The sequence below is a fragment of the Leptonychotes weddellii genome, chromosome 4 (assembly GCF_054177405.1).
Source record: "Leptonychotes weddellii isolate Sample4059 chromosome 4, ASM5417740v2, whole genome shotgun sequence".
Taxonomy (NCBI): domain Eukaryota; kingdom Metazoa; phylum Chordata; class Mammalia; order Carnivora; family Phocidae; genus Leptonychotes; species Leptonychotes weddellii.
The window spans coordinates 142,171,837-142,184,845 of NC_138372.1; the positions used below are offsets into that span (position 1 = coordinate 142,171,837).

A 13,009-nucleotide genomic window follows, 5' to 3' on the forward strand; every position below is an offset into this window, starting at 1 on the left:
TTTTCTAAATGTTTACATTGCCAGGAAATTCCAAAATACTCAAAGGAACGCCAAGTGTGTTATGTTTCTCTTAGAGATGAAGCAAGTTGAGATGTAGGAACAGTATGTTGCAGTGCTCTCCGCGGAGAAATGCTCAGATGACAATGAAGTGCAAACAAGATGGGTAATTCCTCCATTCTGTAGGCTTCATTAAAGCTGTAATTCCTAACTACGTCAGATTTGCAGACTGCACAGGCTTAAGAGCAGATGTATACACGAGAGCTCCTGTAGATATTTGGCTCCTATCCTGTGATTGCCAATATTTGATACCCCAGACACTCTGAACTTATAAGAAATTGTTGCATAAGGAGTTTCTTTTAGTGACTCTACTCAGCAAGGCAATGCATGTTGACCCTCATCCTCTTTCAATTTTGGAAGTCACTCTACTTTCCTCACTCTAGAGTTGAGGACTGCAAGGATTCTCTTTTAGAGTTTCTGTGAATCCTTGGTTACTTATTCAATAAACATGACTTAGAATGCCCCTTTAGCATGAGGCATATAAATTTATCTTTAGAAAGATAGCCCTCAAGGATTTGTAATTTGTTGCTGATTAAAAAGAAACGAATAGGGGAACCTGGGTGGCTCAGTTGGTTGAGCGACTGCCTTCGGCTCAGGTCACGATCCTGGAGTCCCTGGATCAAGTCCCACATCGGGCTCCTTGCTTGGCGGGGACCCTCTGACCCTCCCCCCTCTCATGTGCTCTCTCTCTCATTCTCTCTCTCTCTCAAATAAATAAATAAAATCTTTAAAAAAATAAAATAAAATAAAAAATAAATAAATAAAAAGAAACGAATAGAGAATTTATGATTTGCTAGCAGTATTTGATGAAAATATGAATCGATACCCTTAAAAAAATGATACAATTGCTTTTAGACAGCTAATCCACTACAGATGAAAAAAATCTTAGATTCGTTGCATATTGCAATTGATGTTTTAAGTTCTTGTTTTTCTTTTTCTTTTTTTAAGAGGTTTCTGAACTTGATTTACTCTATTTACAGAAACAACTCCACTTTTATCATTTTATTTTAATAGCTACTTCCTTCCCAATATAAAACAATTTTTAAGCCTCTCTTTAGGACAGATAATGACACTCCCTGTGTATGGAAAATATTGGTTATTTTTTAAAAGATTTTTAATTAATAGACAATATTATAAAACAGGTTTTAAAAATAGACACGGTCAAGATTTCAGAATAATATGTAAGATGTATACATATCTCCAAATTCATCAAGTTGTATACATTAAATATGTAGTTTTTTGTGTATCAATCATACCTAAATAAAATGGATTAAATTTTTTTTAAATAGAATGTTAGAAGGCATCACCAAAATATACATGATCACTTATCATAAATACATAATATGAGTAACTTTTAAGTTATCTGAACTTCATTACGTGTGAAAATATGAATTTTAAGCTGTGTTGGTGGGACAGGAGAGTGTTTTGGCTGTTCTGTGTATTGCATGACTCCAAATTGTATCTCTTTGGATAAGTCCATCCAGTAGGTAGACCAGCAACATGCAGCCAGCTGGGTTAAGCCTTCTCATGAGGACCTTCAAGGAAAGCAAGCTAATACCTTTCTTATCTCCTTTTCAAAAATTTAACATCTTTGTAAACACCTGAAAGATGACCGTCCCATGGGAATTTCCCATCTTGTGCACAAAAGTAATGTTGTTCTTGGTAAATGGTTAAAGATGATGTTACTTTTACTGTTTTATCAAGAGGTATTTTAAGTATTGTTTAAAAACATCTAGCTATTTTTAAGCATTAACCTTTTTTCTCTAATCTAGTAAAATTTTAATATGCCATGATGGTTAAAATTTTAGAGCTAACGTAGAAAGCAAGTCACATTGCAGATGCCAATATATCTATGAGCTAAACTGGAATCTCCTAATTCCCTAAGTGTAGTAACTGTCAACAGAACATGAATCTGAATAAAAGCCTCTGTAAACTTCTAGTGTACCTCTGAAGTTTAGACATTTAGAAGTGTTTGCCAAGTTACTATTCATCTCGGTATGAATGGCTTTGACCTTGAGTCTCTGGGCTACTTCAAGATAGTTTCATTTGCTCTATTAACACTAGTCCTAATGCGTATCACATTTATAAGGAGCCAGTTTGGCATCCTTTGAAAAATAAGCAGATAAAAATAAAGATTTTTCAATAGTTAGAACACAGGGCAAACAATGGGCATTTATTTTTGTTCATTTCTTTCCCACTGTGGAATAAAACGCCAAGCATATTGATAATTGTTCAGACAAACCCATGAGTCATATTATCACCACTGCACAGACCCCCAGGAAACACAGTGAGAAATAATAAACACTTGAGGATTTATTGATGCTTGCATTATTTATTGGGTTTGCCAATGATTGGCTACACATGGAAGAATATTCCACAAGAATAATGTAATTTATTAGACAACTTCTTCACTACCTAAACATTTGAATTCTGCTTCTGTACACAAGGACTGGCTCTCCCACTAATACAATGCAAGTCCTTACAGACATTTGTTCTATAAGTAACATCTCTGGTATTTTTAATTAACACCAGATAAAATATCAGTCACTCTTCACACTGAAATATAAACTGATATAACCATTACTAGTTCATCAACTTATTAATAGTCTGCATTAAGTATTTCAAAAAATACTTTAAAAATACAAAAAATAGTCATTAAGTATTTCAAAAATTTCTTCACACAAAATTCTATTTTTTTTTTTTTTTAAGGAAGGGAGAGATGATTAGGGGAGGGGCAAAAGGGAGGGAGAGACTCTTAAGCAAGTTCCACAGCTAGCATGGAGCCCTACTTGGGACTCGATCTCACAACCCTGAGATCATGACCTGAGCTGAAATCAAGAGTCAGACACTTAACTGACCGAGCCACCCAGGTGCCCCCTTCACACAAAATTCTTAATTCATTCAGCTAACATGTGTGCATATGCACATATTATTTTGTATATAATTTTAAGGTGCTCACGGACCTATTGAAGTTCATCTGTGGCCTTCTCTAGATTCACAACTTCATACTTGGTAGACAAGGGGATTTGTATGCATGACCATCTTGACCATAAATCTGAGAAAATTCTCTACCAAATTTTCTTTATATTTCATTAAGAGACGATGTGAACTACATATGACTTTTTGGGGGTGGTTGTCAAATGATCCTTTACCAAGATATTTTCCTTTGTAGTTTTTAAGTAGCTGGGCATTCTACCATACCTCTGTGATGTCATCGATGATGACATGTTGGTGCCAACCATCAACACTGAAGTCCACAAATTTGGCAATCCCCAGGATCTCTAATGGTTCTAGAGAATTCTCTGGCCAAAGATTGATGTTGCATCTGTCAGGTGATATTGACAATCTCATCAAAAGTGTTATTTCCACTTTCTTCATGTTTTTCTGCTTCTTGCCGTCTCTGAGTAGTTCCTTGAGGGTTTTGATGATCAAGGCAAAGACAGAAGGTACCAGCTCAATCTGGGCTTCTCTGTTCTGAATGGTCAGTTTCACCATAATCTTGACCCTTCCAGGTTCCATTTGCCTGGGCGATGTCATCACAAACCTCTTTTGGAGACAGAACCAGGGGACAAACTTTGGGGGCCAGAGCATATTTGACACTGACTTTCCCACCCGTGCACCTCAGTTTAGGACTTTGCTTTTGTTGGGGTCAAACTCGGATGGTGCGGCAGAGGTAGTTGGTGTGGGATAAACCCAGATGTAGGACCATGGAAGAAACTTACACCTTGTTCTCTTCTGATTGGAAAACTTTTAAATGTGAGTCTTTTGAGGTAGCAGGTACTCTCTTATAAGCAAATATGATAGTAATATTTCATGTAGACATATATTTTCTATATAATTTTGCTATGTTTCAGAACACAGCCAAGAAACTAGGATGAGAAAACAAAAAGCACCCAAATTTAAATGTATGCATACGTTTCAATAGATACAAATGTGGATTTTGATTTAAACAAAACCTCAGTTAGATAGAAGAGTCCCTCATATCTTTACCCAGAATTCATATACATACTCTTAATTTAAACACAATCTATAGAAACTGGTTAGTTGGTTTCCCAGCTCACACTGGCTTAGAAAATGAAGTGTTCGTTGGCAGTGGGAACACTAGTAATACTGGGAAGTGAACATCAAAAAAAAAAAAAAAAAAATCCCACTAACGAAATAAAAAATAAAAGTGCCAAATCCTTAAGGAGTAGAGTAACTACCTCAATAACCCTTGAGAACAGTTCTGTAAAACAATGCATGCTTCAAATGATTCTCTGTTCTCTGACCTCAGTTTAAGAGGAAAAAAACCAAAAGGAAATACTTTAGATTTTAACAAGAGTTCCAGTAAAGAATGGTCAAATAACAACTTTGCCTTTAACATAGTAACTCATACAGATCAAACAACTCAGTCACACATTATGACATGACAGGTAAATGATATGTAGCTGCAATCATTTTTGCCCAATTCTTTGATGCAAATCGTACATGTCCGTGTGAGTACTTGGATTGTATTTAAGTTTCCTCTGCTGTTCCTATTGTTCTGTAATTTACTTAGGTTGTTCCCATCTACTGGGATTGTATTAATGAATATTCATGTATATAACGAGGAATACACAAGCATATGGGGGATGCATACTTGGCTGCAGAACCAGAATTCCTTCTAACCTGTTTCACAGAAATACTTAGTTTGGATAAATTTTACTTTCTTTTCCTGGGAGAACAGTTTCCGCTGTCTTGCTTGTTGATGCCTTTGATTGCTCTTGTAGAAACAGTAAAGGCACTTTGCAGCTAGAGTTTTTCCAAGGTTTCTGGGCAGATATGCTTTTAACAGCTTCTTTCAAGCCTTCTTAGGAATGTTTCAGAAATGATAGGGTAGAGGTTGGTGCAAAAAAAAAAGTCAACAATTGTAAGGAAATCACTGCTAGTACAAATAATGGATGTCACACTTGCAGGTCTATTTTGGGGAGGGTTGAATTTTTATGTTTCTCTGTGCAAGTTTGCTTCCTTATAACCTCCTTTTCTTTTCCCTAGATCCTCACCTAACCCCAGAAATTATTGTATTTGGCTTAAAATTACTAAAAATTGCTCCTTAATAACTGGGGCAGTTTGACTAATGGACCTAGGTCAAAATTATTGATCTTGAAGACAAGGAAATCCACCCAAATCCTTTCTTTCTGCTCTTCTTAATTTCATTACATGCTTCACAGACAGCCAAAGCGGGGTTCAGAAATGGCAACTATTACACAGTGTTTAAATCCATTTGCCTCATATAGGTCTGTTCTACCAGAAATAAAATATTTCACAAATGCACTTTTATCATCCTCTTCCCTGTCTCCTACAAAGGTTAAAACATAGAAGAAGGGCAAGGAGAAGTACAAAAAGAATTGGTCAATATAAATATGAGAGGTATTGGTTAATGTCAACATAATAGTGTCTATTCTAATGTAATATGAAGAATAAAGCAATAAAAAGATAATGGTAAATAATTTTCATAGCATAGAAGTATACACTAAAGGCAAATAACATTGTAAAAATAATAAAATTAGCTTTAATTATGGGTGTGCAATTCTATATTATTAAAATGCCACAGAAGTCCAGGACACTAATGTATAAATACCATTTTTTAGAGTCATGGAAAATAGACAAGAAAACAATTTTTATATAGAACATAAGAAATACATTAAAAAGTTAAAATATTAGGCAATTTTATTGATTTATCCAGTATAGAGTTACTATATGCCTACTGTGTTGTCCAGGTGTCATCCTAGGCATCTAATAGAGTAGTGAGCTTCTTCCCTTAGGAGCTTATATTCCATCGGGGGAAACAGAAGGTAAATAAATGCATAACACATATACTTTGTTAAATGCTAAAAAGTGTTATGGAGAAAAATAAGGCAGAGAGAAAAATAAAACACTGAGGAGGTGGTGAGGGTGGTGAGGGACTACCTCGCTGAGAAGAGGATATTTGAGAAGGTCTAAAGGAGCTAATCATTCAGCTGACTTGGGCAGGAACATCCCAGGTAGAGGCAGGAGTACTTTGGCACATTCCATGAACAACAGGGTGGCCCAGAGAGGCTAGACAGAATCAAAGAGGAGAGAGTAGCATATGAAGCCAGAGGACCCAGAAAAGGAAACTGAGAAGCAGCAGCCTGTGAGGTCAGAATACCAGAAGAGTGTGCTGAGTGGAAGCCAAGGGTAGAAAGTGTTTCAAGGAAAAACTATGTTCCATTCTTCTGATATTCAAGTAAGACAGAATCTGAGAAATGACCTTTAGATTGAGCAGTGTCTTCGTGGATGTTGACAAGATCAGTTTCCATATAGATGTAGGAGTGAGCACCTAGTGGAGAGTCCGACTGGGAGATAGCAAACAGGCTTATTTCAGGGAGTTTTGCTGTAAATGAGAGCAGATAAATAAGAGCCCGGGGGTTGTATTTTCTTGTTCTTATTGTTTATGATACAGAAATTATGATATGTTTTCATGCTGATGGGAATGATCCAGTTGAGGGTGAAAAAAATGATGTTTGCTGGGAAGAGGGGAGCATCTAGCACCCAAGTTGGGGGTTTGACCTTAAATAAGAGAATGGTTAACATGTTCGTAATTATAGTCATGACAGCACAGTATATGAACACTGGTGCGCATAGTTGATGTGGAGATGGAAACAAAGTTTTCTCCAGGTTACTACAATTTTCTTAGGGAGGGGGCAGCAAAGTTGAGAGAGAATGGGTGGGGAAGGTGTTAGAGAGCAAATGGACTAGGGAAATGTAGTAGTGTGATTGCTGGCAAACACTACGGACCCACTCAGTGGTGTTGATCATGAATTTAAATTGAGGCAGGATTGTCGTGTGTTTTTCTTCAGTGAGTCTACTGCTAGTTGTAAATGCAGAGTAGGTGAAAATTTGGATTGAAGATGGTTGGAGTTTTGCCAGACTAATCTAGTAAAGCAAGAGGGAGTGAAAGAATGGAAGATATTTGCAAAGAAGGGCTTAAGATGAAGGGCAGTGTGTAAGCTGGGTAAGCAGGGGAGTGAGGACAGAAGGGGATGCAAGACAATGGGGGAAAAGGTAGCAAAATTGAATTTTAGGTCCCAGTGAAGTTAATGGTGAAATGAAATTTCTAGAAAGAGTGAATTAGAATGGTAAGAGCTATGGTTTGAGCATGGGATGCTCAGATGTGAAATTATACAGGGGAGGGCCAAAATTACTGGCAATTAAAAAAAAAAAAGCCTAGAGGATGAATGGTTAGACATAGCATAGAGAGCAAAGTCATTGGAGGAGAAGAGGTCAGGGAACTGAGAGTCCATATGATTGTCCACCTGGATATTGTGGAGTTTGCAATTGCCGAGAAGTAAATCAGGAGCAGTACATGAGAAGTCCCAGGAGCTAAATTTTCAAGAAATGATGACAAATGACATGGAAATCTCTAAATGACTGTGGCAAGCAGTGATCCTTTGATAAGATGATATTCAAAACCCGTTTTTAGAGTAGGGAAGGAGAATAATCTGCAGTGAGGGACAAGGACAACTAGTCCACCTTCAGGTAAAGTGATATGCTGTTCACGGGAGCAAAGTCAGCCTCTACTCAAGTGGGGAAGAGCAAAGAGGCAAAGTGAATGGTCATAGAAGATGTTACGGTTGTGGGAGATTTTGCTGGTAATTTCCCTTGAGTATCAGTGGAAAGGTTTGGGGGTTGGTGAAAGGTGAGAGAAGTAATGTCAGTCAGGCTGTATGAGGATTATATTATGGGGTTGAGGGTCACAGGAGTCCTGGACCTTTGGGACTAGCTGATTAAAACAGAGATAAAATTGACAATAAGATTATTTTTTATTGAGATATAATTGACATATAACATTAGCTTGGTGTCAGGTGTACAACATAATGACTCGATATCTGTATATATTATGAAATGATCACCACGATAAGTCTAGTTAATGTCCATAAGCGCACAGGATTAGTTCTGGTTGTATCAGAACTTGGAGATGATGGTGAGTTATGAGTGTCAGGGAGGAATAGTGTGGGGCTGGCCCGGAACATGCAGGGGCCTGGTCTCCTCAGTGTCCTGAAGGGGAGAAGAAAGTGTGTATGTTGGGGGGTTGTCTAATCTGAAACACTCAGATTTCTGGGGTCCTCTTGCCTCCCTTTGCCAAAGAGAAAAGCCCTTCTTAATGAAACAGGCCATGTGTGACTGTGATTCTTCCATTCCAGTGCTTTATATACCAACTCATTCACTGGAACAGAGGTTCACAACAAATGCTTTTCCTTTTAGTTACTTTTGTGTCTATCGTAAACAAAGAATGAACATATTATAGTGCCCTCTTTCCAGCATGTATTTTTAATGCACACAATCCCCAAGAACACATTTTCTTCCATCAGCCCAAGCTTCATGATGTTCATAGATTTCTTTTATCATTCTCTACTTAGTTCAAAGTGCATTTTTTTCCTGAAAGGCAGCTATGAAAAATAACAATAATAAATATTTATATTATTATTGAAAGGGCATGTGGACTTTTTTTTACCCTTCAACATAGGAGATCACTTTTAAATCAAAACAAGTGAACCCCAAACCTTAAAAGCATCATAAATATGCATGTTGTAGACATGCAAATAGACAAACTATGAAAATGATATCCTGGTATCTGACTTGCCTACAGAGCTAGGATGGGGCATGGAGGAATGAACTTCCTCCATCTCCGGGCTCTTTATCATTCTTTTTATAGCTCCTTCTGGAAGTATACATACTCTCAAACAGTTTAACCATGGTGCATAAAATATGCTTGAGCATTTCCACCAATACCAGACAAGCAGTACTCCTTCCCTCAGCTCATCTTGTTCCCAGCACTGCAAACCATGGTCCCACCCTTGAATGGCCAAAGGTCTCGTACCTATATGCATTCAGCACACTGGTGTGGCACTTCAGCTAGATGCTGAGCATGTACTGTAGATCCAAATAGATTAAGTTCATATTTTCATGGAGTTCAGAAAGGCAGATACTAATGAATGTAAAATCACAAACTGAGTCCATCATAGAAAAGAGCACAGTTCAGGGGTACCTGGGTGGCTCAGTTGCTCCCAACTCTTGATTTTGGCTTGGGTCATGATCTCAGGGTCGTGAGATTGAGCACTGCATTGGACTCCAGCAGGGAGTCTGCTTGAGATTCTCTCTCTCCCCCCTCTCCCTCTGCTCCTCTCCACGCAGCTCTCTCTTTCTCATTCTCTCAAATAAATAAATAAATCTTTAAAAAAGAAAAGAAAAGAAAGAACACAGTTCTCTGCTGGCGTATAACCAGACAAACATACCCCAGACTGTATGTGAGTGAGTTTCCGTGTGTGTGTGTCTGTGTTTATTAGGGAAAGTCAAGGAAAGCTTTCTTGAAGAAATGATAGTTGCATGGGCTGAATTTGAAGGATGAACTTAGTCAAATAGGTATAGAGTGAAGATTTCTATCCAGCGAGAACAGCATGTGAAAATGGCCTGTGGCACTGAGTGAATGCTCAATGTGAAAAATTTAAAGGTGGCCAAATGTGGCTGGAATAAGGACAGAGAAATTACTTTGAGGCAGCCTGGGCCGTATCATTATACACAAACAATTGCTTCCTGGTTATCTTACAACTTCATGCAGGAATTGTTTTCTCCTCTTCTTTGCAATTTTTGACATGGTCAATCCCAGTTATCTCAATGATTTTAAGGGAAGAGTAGTGTGGTACATATGTTACATCTTAAGCATCCACAAAACTATCCGGCCAGCAAGTTCTAGCTCTTCTTTTCATGATCAGTTTGAATGTCATATATTCCCCATCTCCACTCCCTTAGTTTTTTTATGTATCCTTATACTATATAACCCTTAACAAACTATATTACAGAATTGACTTTCTACATTATACTCTTTTACAGAGACTGTGGATCATATCATGTCTACCCAGTACCTTACAGAGTGACTGCCTCATAGTAAATTAGGTCAACTTACTATTGCTCAATAAATGTTTATTGAATTGAACTATCCTAAACATTTCAGATTCTTCAGATAAAGGCATCACATAAAACAGCTTGTTAGTGTATGTGCATGGACACCATCTCATGCATGTGTTTACTGAAATAAACAACAAAAATAAAAGCATATATTGTAACTATACTTAATAAGAGAACACATATAAGGGTATTTTTGGAAAACATAATTAACTAAGCCGAAACAAGTTACCAATATTATATTTAACTTTACATATCATATGTTAGAGTAAAACATGGTCATCAATCTATAACTTCAGAGAGCTGTGCTTTCAGGATAGGATATATATTATTATCCAAGATTTGTCATCTATTAGGGATATTTTAGCTTGTGTAGTTACTGAGAATTAAGAATGATTTTTGAAAATAAGCTTAATGTTGTAGAATTATCACTAGTTTTTAAATTCATCCCAGTTGTGATTTTGATATCCAATTATGTACAGGAGAATGACAATCCCATCTACTGAATTGAATTAATACCCAACCAAATAAAAATACTTATTTTATTAAGAAACCTTTGAAATGTAAGGGATATATACTGAAAACATCCTTTTTCATCCTTTCCCCTTTGGAGCTATGGGTAAATGAATGGTTAGTAGCTTTTTAGGAGAACTTTGCATCCCATTACATGGCAAAGTTATGGAGTATCTAGTATGTCAGATAAAAACTTCTTGACCCAACTGTTGGGGGAGTTTTATAGCTCCTTTCCAAACAATGCTGAGTAGTAAAATAATATCATCCCCAATATACTTCTGCTAGAGATATTTGTGGAAAATACGTCATTGGTAACTATATAATTACAAATTTGAGCTTTCAATTGGAATGTTAAGCCTTTTTCAGTTAGTATTTCCCATTGGTAAAATATCAAAGTAATAACAAATACTCATTTGAAATGTTCTTGTTTTATTGGTATATGGGTACTAGTCATACATTGTTGATTTTAAGAAAAGCTATGAAAAAATGTGACAGAATAATCTGTATTCTCCCGGTTTACCTGTGAGAATAAGAATATTAAGAGAATACATATACGTGTGTGTGTGTATTTATGTATATGTTATAGTACAGTTATATGGTGTAACTACAGAGCTATAGTTCTTTTTATGGAAGTATGGTTGACACACAATGTTACATTAGTTTCAGGTGTACAACGCAGTGATTCAACAACTGTATACTTTACACTGTGCTCACCACGAGCGTAGCTACCATCTGTCCCATACAATGCTATTACAATACCATTAACTATATTCCCTCTGCTCTGCCTTTCATCCCCATGACTTACTCATTCCATAACTGTGGAGCACTTTTTTATTGTTGTTCTTGTTTTTGGTGACTTTTAATCCAGTGGGGATAGCAAATCTGATCCCAAACTTCAGTTCTTCAGCAGTATACATTCAAACCTAAATCAGAAACAGTTGCCCCTCTTTACCTTTGTTAAGGTTGACACAATATTTAGGCTGACCCAAGGAAATCATGCTTGTTACTGCAGATACCAAATATTGCCTTAAGGACATTGTCAATTTGCCCTACCATTCCGGGAATAGAACTAAAAATGTTATGAAACTAGCAGGTGTGTAAAATAATGCTATGTTCAAAACATGTTATTTTTCTCTGAAATACATGGATGCTTGAATGAACTCAAAGGGTCTGTGACACAAGAAAAAAATTTTTAAATAACAATTAAGGCATTTTTTTCTTATTTAAGCATATAAAGACAAGGAAATGTAATGGTTTTAATAATAAAGGATGCAGACTAATGAACACATTTTGCAGTACTAATAAAAACTTCCTGTTATCATCTCTATTTTTAAGAAGGAAGAAGGCATTTCCTTAATGCACTTCACTGCTCCCCTTGCCAGCTCTGTTCAGGCTCAGAATTTGAAAATAACATTCCCAAATTGTAAAAAATTTTAAAAAATAGCATTAAAATTGATTTAAGTCCCACTTTCCAAATCAGTTAACCCAAAGGTTACGTGCTAGTGCGCTTGACCTAAGAGAGAGTTTGGTCCCCTTTTATAAGACCTGAGTGTAAAGAATAAAGACAGCATTTTTCTTCTTCTCTTTTTTAAAGAAGCCACATGTAATGTTCTCTGAGTTAAGTTTTACCATTCATAATGAATGCAGTCTCGCCATTCAAATGCGACCATAAGTACACAGAAGATAAGAATTTAATTAAATGTAGATTAAAACCAAACAGGAAAACACACTAGCTGATAATTTTATCCCATCCTCTGGCCATATTTTTTATACTTCCTTCTTGTTCTTCTTTGGGCTATAGCTTATCAACATGCCGATAGTACCATAACTCATTACATCTGATGGTGCAGTGGAAATGTGCAGGCTCTGTGCTTGTATTTCCAAGGCACTTAAAATGCAAAGCATGTAAATGTCTCTGTTAAATATAGTAGTGTGGTAACACTGGTGAAAAGGAAGTGATTCTGAAGAAATCCTTAAACCTCTTACAAGATGCGTTAGTATTACATAGTAGCAAATGAAATTTTCCAAGTGGAACCAATTCATGTATTCACACAGCTGTGGTATGGCTTAATATTTTGAGGTTGAGCTCCTTCAGCAGTTGGCAAGTTGGAGTGCCAATCAACTTGCTTAGTTTACTTCAGTGTGTGTAGGTTTGGGTCCATAGGCATCTGTATCTCTGCAGGAGAATGGTGTTTTTTCCATTGTTGACCATAAAGTAGTAAAAATATCTTTGTGCTTAAATGTTGTTCTCATTAATCTTCTATAAAACACCCCTGAATGATCTCCTATTATTTGGTCTGAATGTTTTGGGACTGTGAAGGTAGAGGCCACAAAACCTCAAAGATAAAAAGCAGAATGGAAATTCTAGCCATTCTGATTGGTGTGAGGTGGTATCTCATTGAGGTTTTGATTTGGATTTCCCTGATGCTGAGTGATATTGAGCACTTTTTCATGTGTCTGTTGGCCATTTGGATGTCTTCTTTGGAAAAATGTCTGT

At 36.7% G+C, this 13,009-nt stretch overlaps 1 protein-coding gene across 5 annotated transcripts in view; it reads left to right on the plus strand.

Annotated features, from left to right (window-relative positions):
• ZFPM2 (zinc finger protein, FOG family member 2) overlaps positions 1 to 13,009 on the plus strand; it is a 421,250-nt gene that overhangs the window by 355,385 nt on the left and 52,856 nt on the right. The gene's annotated exons all lie outside the window — the stretch shown is intronic.